Source organism: Gavialis gangeticus, unplaced genomic scaffold (assembly GCF_001723915.1).
Source record: "Gavialis gangeticus isolate Ggan-Ray unplaced genomic scaffold, GavGan_comp1, whole genome shotgun sequence".
Classification (NCBI taxonomy): Eukaryota; Metazoa; Chordata; order Crocodylia; family Gavialidae; genus Gavialis; species Gavialis gangeticus.
Window position 1 is genome coordinate 90052750 of NW_017729025.1, and position 7735 is coordinate 90060484.

General features: G+C 44.9%; 1 protein-coding gene across 6 annotated transcripts in view; it reads right to left on the bottom strand.

Annotated features, from left to right (window-relative positions):
* Positions 1-7735, bottom strand: part of PCNX1 (pecanex homolog 1 (Drosophila)) — a 159472-nt gene that overhangs the window by 100381 nt on the left and 51356 nt on the right. The gene's annotated exons all lie outside the window — the stretch shown is intronic.

Sequence of the window (7735 nt, forward strand, 5' to 3'; positions counted from 1 at the left end):
TTAAGGAAAAAGGTAACTGAAATTCATATATATTCTTATACAAAATTGTTTTTATTCAAGTATGTAATCAGGAGTTCCACCAGTTTAAGCATCCATAATGACCATGAAGCAGAGCTACTTGTCATTTCTGTTTCATTTTCAGGAAGAAGTAGGATGACACACATTTCCTAGAATCCTACAGAAATAATTTCTATTCAGTAAGCAGAGAATGTATTAAATACTTAATATTCAACATTTTTAAATCTGCAGTAACCTGTATCCAAGAACTGGCTGAGGAAATAGGAGTCTCTGCTGTTGACTAATGCATCCTGGAATTCCAGGACATACTCTTTAGGAAATGGGGGGTGGGAGACAAAACAAACCCCCCCAACTATGCTAATACTTCAAAAAGAGCAATTAAATTAATCTGATAATCAGAGGTCAGGTATTAAAAAAACCTAGTGCAGAACAAAATCTTGGAAAGGGTGAGATAGGGCACAATCAGTGAAGAATTTAAGTATTAAAACAGAACTAGTAGCAATGAACATGGCTTTATGGGGAAAAAAGTTCCTAAAATAAACTTGATATAATTTCATATGAAATTGCAGTTATATGTAATTGCAATTGGCAGCGGATCAGCATTCATGTCACGCCAACTATCCGTATCTGGTCCACACCGAGGAAACTAACAATCCTCCTAGCAAACCAAATTCTGAAAACTTTGAAGAATTCCTGTGTTACTGCCACCAACCACCCAGATGTGCAATCCTATGGCATTCATGCCATTGGGCCTGCACTCTCAATCTTACAGCTTAATCTTGGGGGCTGTCAGTCGCCAAACAAAGACTAATCAGTGTTCTTGCTCACTGACATGCTGTCAACACTGTGTGCCTACAGGAGATGCACATTTCACCTGCTGAAGCCAGATACTACAAAATTGGAGGATTTGACTTGCTGTCTTACACTCCACATCCAAAGCATGGCTGAGCCACACATGTCCAGTCTGACATCACAGACACAGTACAGTTGACATCCACTGATCTCTGCGATGTCATCCAGGTTGGTGGTTATCAGGTTGCAAACATTTACAAGCCTCCCAAAATCAACTGGGACCAACACGTTTTACAGACTCCAGTTCATCCAGCCATCTATGTTGGAGACTTTAACAGCCACCACATGGACTGGGGCTACACAGATGTGAATGTGAACAGTGAACAACTTGCAAACTGGGCCTCACAGTCTCTTGCATTTTGCCAGGACTTCGATAACTTCTTGCCCAACTTCCAATTAGGAAGGCCAACTGGGAGAAGTACAGCAAGGCACTGGAACAAAGCATCATGACAATACCAACCCAAAGTATTCCAGTGGAGGAAGCCTATAGAAGTCTCTGCTGTGCCATTTATACAGCAGCCCATGGGGCCATTACACATGGCTGCTGCCCAGTCTATACTCCCTGCCTCAACCCAGAGTGTGCCACACTGCTAAAGCAGTCTGAGTCATCTGGTGACCCAGACGTGGCCAATCACTTGACCAAATCATTGGAAGCAGCTCACCAAGCTAGATGGGAAGAAATGACCAAGAAGCTAGACTTGACCCATTCCAGCCAGAGGTGTTGGAGTCTACTTCATCATCTTGGAGCAGCTCATCAGCCATCAATACTGAGTCACCCTCCCATGGTGCCCAAACAAGTACCCAGCCACCTACTTCACGTAGCAGAGCACTGCTGGAAAAGGGAGTGAAAAGCCACCTTCAAAAACAAATGGAGAACTTTCCACCAGATGCACCAAACCAGAACCTATCTAGAACCCTTCACAGTTCTTCACCTTAACAAGATTTTAGACAGCATCAACTCTGGTACTGCCCAAGCTATGACATCTCCTGTACTGCCCCAGGCTATGACATCTCCCCTGAGTTCCTGAAGCATCTCAGCCTGTGCTTGTCCCCACCCCTGAATCTCAGCCCACATGCTTCAATTCTTTACAAGGATCACATGCAAGGGAATGCTGCCGAAGATCTGAAGCGTGTAAAAAGTTACCAGCCTCCCAAAACTGAGAAAAGATCCAACCCAGGTGTCAAGTTACAGCCTGATATCACTGCTGTCTGTCTATTTTAAAGTCCTGGAGCACCTGATTCTACACTCCATGCTCCCAGAGATGGAGAACATCCTGAGTATCGATCAAGCAGGTTTCCAACAAGGTCAAAGCATGTGTGACCAAGTACTTGCGCTAACAACATTCACTGAAAATGGTTTTCAAAGGACGCTCAAGACAGGCACTGTTATCCTTGACCTTGCAGCAGTGTATGATACTGTTTGGCACACTGGTCTGCTTGTAAATATAGCAAGGGTCATACCTGCATGGGTGACTGACACTGTCTAATTGCTCCTTCGCAACAGACAGTTCAGGGTACACATCGGTAAGACAACAAGTACTTGGAGAAGACAGACCAACAGGCTGCCTCAGGGATCTGTGCTTGCTCCAACCTTGTACAACTTCTACACCAACGAACTGCCACAAACCCAGTTGTGAAAATTCAACTATGCTGACAACATTTATGTGGATTCCAGGCCCAGACTTTCTCGGAGATAAAACACACTCTGAACAGTGATGCTGCAAAGCACGTTGACTACCACAAGACTAGGCACTTGCAGCCAAGCATCAGTAAGACAATTTCCAGCATTTTCCACCTACATAATGCCAGTGCTGCCTGGGAGCTGAACATCTACCTGAATGCTCAGAGACTGAGGCACAAGGCACAACCCGTCTACCTGGATGTGACACTAGACCGAACACTGAGCTGCCATGAACACTTGAAAAAGACAGCAATGAAAGTTAAGACATGCAACAACCTCTTTAACGAGATGGCTGGGTCATCGTGGGGCACAAGAGCCTCAAGCCTAAGGCTGTCAGCTCTTGCCATCTCATACTGTGTGGCAGAGTACTGTGCCCCAGTCTGGAACTGGTCATCACAGACCAAACTCTATGAGCAGCAACATTAGATGATGTACATCAAAGAAATGCTTCCACTAACCCTTCTACCATGGCTCTGAGTCCTGAGCAACACTGCTCCTCCTCATATGCGATAGCAAGTTGCAACTAGCAAGCAATTAGAAAAGATCTATATCAATGCAAGCCTGCCGCTGTACGATGATCTCTTAAATCAACCTGATGCATGTCTATTATCATGACACCCACGTGTACCAGGACTGCATGGGAGAGACGCTCTAGTGTGATGAATAGAGGTCAACATTACCACCAAAAAAGTTTCTCATCACAGATCCTATAGTTTGGCCACCTAGCTTCAACCTGCAATGCCATCAGTGGGCCTTGCTGAATAGGTTCTGGATAGGGCAAGGTCTGTGACACTGATTAAATAACTGGTGAGTCAACAAATGTTATTAGTTGTATTGTGAGGAATCTTCATTGAATTAGGTATTTGTGGAACCTGAATACCTATATATTCTCAGTCCCACACTATTCAGTAACTTTAATCTGCTTCCAATTCATTGACAAAGTCATTGATGATAAAATCTGCTGATAACCAAAGCTGAAAGAGTGTCAAATAATAAAGGGAACAAGTAGACCATATCCAGATCACTTGATAATACATCAGGGGAGGGCAAAATACAGCCCACAGGCCAGATGCAGCCCGCCAGGCCCCTAAAAAATTTAGCAAATTAATATTAATCTGCCCCTGGCTACCCATCACACGGCCTTTGATGGCTTGCCAAAACTCAGTAAGCAGCCCTCCACCCAAAATACCTGCCCACCCCTGTAATATATGCTCATCAGAATATAACATTTGTTCTAAACATAACCAAATACAAACTTGCACATCTAATAACAAACAGCATAAATCACACAAGATGAGGGAATACATCCTGGAAAGCAGTTACTCTGAAAAAGATGGAGGTCACGGAAAATAACTAAACGGACATGAGCTTGAAATGCAATGCTGTAGCAGAAAAAGGTTAATGCAATTCCTGGATGTATGAACAATGATGGCATATAACCTCTGCATTAGTAAGACCAACACAGAAATCCAGTTCTGGTGTCCATACTTCAGAAAGGATGCTCAAAGACTGGAATGATTCAGGTGGCTACAAGAGTGATTTGAAGACTTGAAAACATGCCTTCTGGTGTCAGATTAAAGCAAATCAGTCTACTTAGTATACGTAAAGAGAAGTTAATGTGTTTCAAAAAGATAAGACATTTCTGAAAGGAGAAGGCTCTCACTCAAGAAAAGTAAGATCATAACGAGACCTAATAGTTACAAGCTGAAGCTAGGTGGATCCAGACTAGAACTAAACAGACCTTTTTTTTTTTTTTTTTTTTTTTTTAACATTTCAGATAATTAACAACTGAAATAATTACCTAAGAATATGGTGGATTCGCCATCACTCTGAATCTTTAAATCAAGACTAGATGTCTTTTTAACAGATAAGCTATATAGATCAAACAGAAGTTGTGTGGTTGATGCAGAAATGTTGATGAAAACATCCCAGAGCTGTAGCAGACTGAATGTGACAGGTAGGTAAAGGAAGAAGAGCACAGAAGGATAAAAATCTGAATTCAAGGAAGACATAATAACAGCTGACTAGGTGGGTGGAGATGGAAGGGTGGCCCAGATGGTATAATGAGCACCATAAAGAACTAACATTTCCATCTATGGCCTGGGTCAAATGCATTGTAGCACAATGCCCTTCGCAATCCTATTTGGAATTGCCAGTTAAGTAGACTAGGCAGCTGGGTCTCCATACCTACAAATATAAAACCTGAAATCTAATCGTCTTCCCCACATGTGAATTTGCTCTTTTCTTCAAACTGGCTAACTGAATAATTTTCAGTTCATATTCAGTACACAGCAACTGTAAGATTTTATATTAAATTATTTTCTTTTGTGTGTGCCCTCTTTATAAGAGGGTCTTCCAGTTGGCAACCTGTTTCGGCTCTTAATCCACTACCCCTTCCACAAAATAAAGACAATTAGCATATATGCAAAAATCCTGGCAAGTTCACTGTGTTAAGTGAGATAATATATATCTGTCATTTCTTGCCCATCAGAAAACATTCTAAATGGTTATCATTAGCACAGGCAAAACTGAAATGAAAATTAAATAGTTTTGTCAAGAACAAGCAATTACTAATCAGAACAGCAACTACATACAGAAACCCAGTTAATTAATCAGTTCTGCTTCCAGTAGGCATAGCAAGTCAAAGATGCTTATTCCTACACTGACAAGTATGGTCTTACTGTGTTTTAATCAGGCAGAAGGCAGGGCAGAGTGGCACCTTAAAGACCAACTCATTCAGAAAGGCATACGCTTTCACAGACTACAGCCTACTTCATCAGATGCTATGATGAAGCAGGCTGTGGTCTAGGGGTGGGCAATTATTTGGGCCCAAGAGCTACATAGGGCATTTTCATGAACCATCATGGGCTGGGTCAGCAACCTCCCCGCTCCACAACAACTCACCAAAATTCCCTATAGGGCTTTGGGTGAGCGGAGAGCACTGTTCCAGAGTGGGACAGGCATGATCCACTCCCTGCACACCCTGCCCTGGGTATGGAAGTGGGAGGAAGGGGCATGTGTACATGTGGAGGGAGGCCAGGGGGAGGTCCACCTAGGAGCCAGTGGTGGGGTGAGAGAAGGGAGAGGGAAGTGGGTAGCACATGCAGCAGAGCTTGCCTGTTCCATGGCTACTCCCACAGTGCTCTCCATGAGACCAAGCCCCACGAAAGGCAGCTTGTGCTGTGCTCCTGCGCACAACTGCTGGCCTCAGCTAGTGCACAGCTTCTGGCAGGGCTGTTCCCAATGTAGCTGCAGCTGACCTGACTCGTATGGTCACCGGGAGGTGAGGGGAGCACTCAGCTGGCTGCAGCTGCACTGGGAACAGCCCCCACCAGAACCTGTGTGAAGCTGGTCAGAGCCCAGGCCAGTGGAGCTGTTCTGCTCCCTGTACTTCCAGCTGCGGCTGTGGCTGCTGCTCCTGCCCCATCACACCACCCCAGGTGGACAGGTAGGGGGAAGCTTCAGCTGGGCTCCCACCTACTTTCCATCCACTCCACCCACCCACAGGTGGCTGCTCATTGCACCTGATGGGCAGAGCACATGGAAGGTAGCCAGGAGCTGGAGGTAACGGAAACTGAACAGCCCAGCCAGCCTGGGCCCCAGCCAGTACACACAGCTTCTGGTGGCGCTGTTCCTAGTGTGGCTGCAGCTGCCCACATGCTGCTCTACTCCCCTTGCCTCCAGAGATGGCTCCTCCTACTGCACCGCTCCTGGTGGGTCGGGGGGGAAGCTTCTGCTGAAGGAGGGGAGCAGAACAGCATCTGTCCAGTTGCAGCCACACTAGAAACAGCCCTGCCAGAAGTTTCATCAGGGCCTGGGCCAATAAAAGTGCAGCATGGGCTGTCCCAGCAGGAGCAGATGAAGCTTGGCCCCACATGGAGCACAGTGGAGGAAGCTGCGGGCTGGATCCAGTCAGTTAGCAGGCTGGATTGAGCTCACGGACCATATTTTGCCTACCCTGGTTTAAGATTTGAGAGCTTATATTTTTCTAAACAAGTTAGTCTTTAAGGTGCCACTCTGCCCTGATTTCTGCTTACTTCAGATTTGCATTGCTCTGAATCCTTATGTTTCCATCAGTGTTGATTTTGCAGAATTAGCATTGAAATAGGAAGACAGATGCTTTTCTGGCTTGTATTTTAATGATGTCCAACTAAAATCAATTTGCAAAATGTTACCAGTGGTAACAGGCAGACTAGACAGTTCAAAAAAGAACCATCACATCTTAAAGTCAATCAAGTTTGATCAATAATCAACTGGGAGTCTACAAACATCATTTCTATAGTTATTTTTCCAGAAAGTAAATGCATTTAAAAAATAAAGCTTAAACCAAAGGCAGTAAGGGAATACTATTAGCTGTATCTTGTCTTCCCAGCTCAGTAAAATTCTTCTTTTCACGATGAAGGATTAAACTACATTTTACTATTTCAAGGAAATTAAATATTTGCTCTAAACTCAATTGCAATTTCTTCAAAATATTTATAGAGTCTTCTATTCATACACACAATTATAGTTTTCTTGATTTCAACAGGATAAACATTTCAGATATTAAATCAAAATTAAATTGAGCCTAGACATTAGTAGAAACAATTAACTAGGGAAGGACCTGAAAATTTTTACTTCAGAACCCACTTTTTTCCATAAGCATAAGCCTTCCAGTTTAAAGACAATCAACTTGTCGAGATGACCAATGAAAGTGCAGAAGCTGAACCATATGATCAACTGATACTGATAAAAGTAGGCGACAATGATCCAGTAGCTGACATGGACAGCAGCATCCAGCCAGTAAGTCTGTGGGAAAGGTCATGGGAGGGGCAGATCAAGGCCCCCACATGGTGAGGGAGGGAATGGGGCAGAGGCAGGTGCTGCCCAGCAGGGTGGGGCGTGAGACGGAGCCACAAGCAGCTTGTTTGTTTGGGGGCAGCTCCCTGCTGCTGCATGAATCTCCAGGGTAGGCATGGGGGCATGTACCCCCCCCCGGATTAGAGCACGGAGCAGAAGTGGGATGCATGCTGCGGGCTCAGCACCAGGGGCTGCACTGGCCTATTCCCAGTGGAGGCTAGGCCAGGGCTGCACTTGGGGTGAGCAGGGGAACTATGGCAAATTTTGCAGTGGCTATAGCCCACCACATAGCCCCTCCTCCCAACGCCACCTCTGCCCACAGCCCCGGTCCAGCGCCCCCCCCCC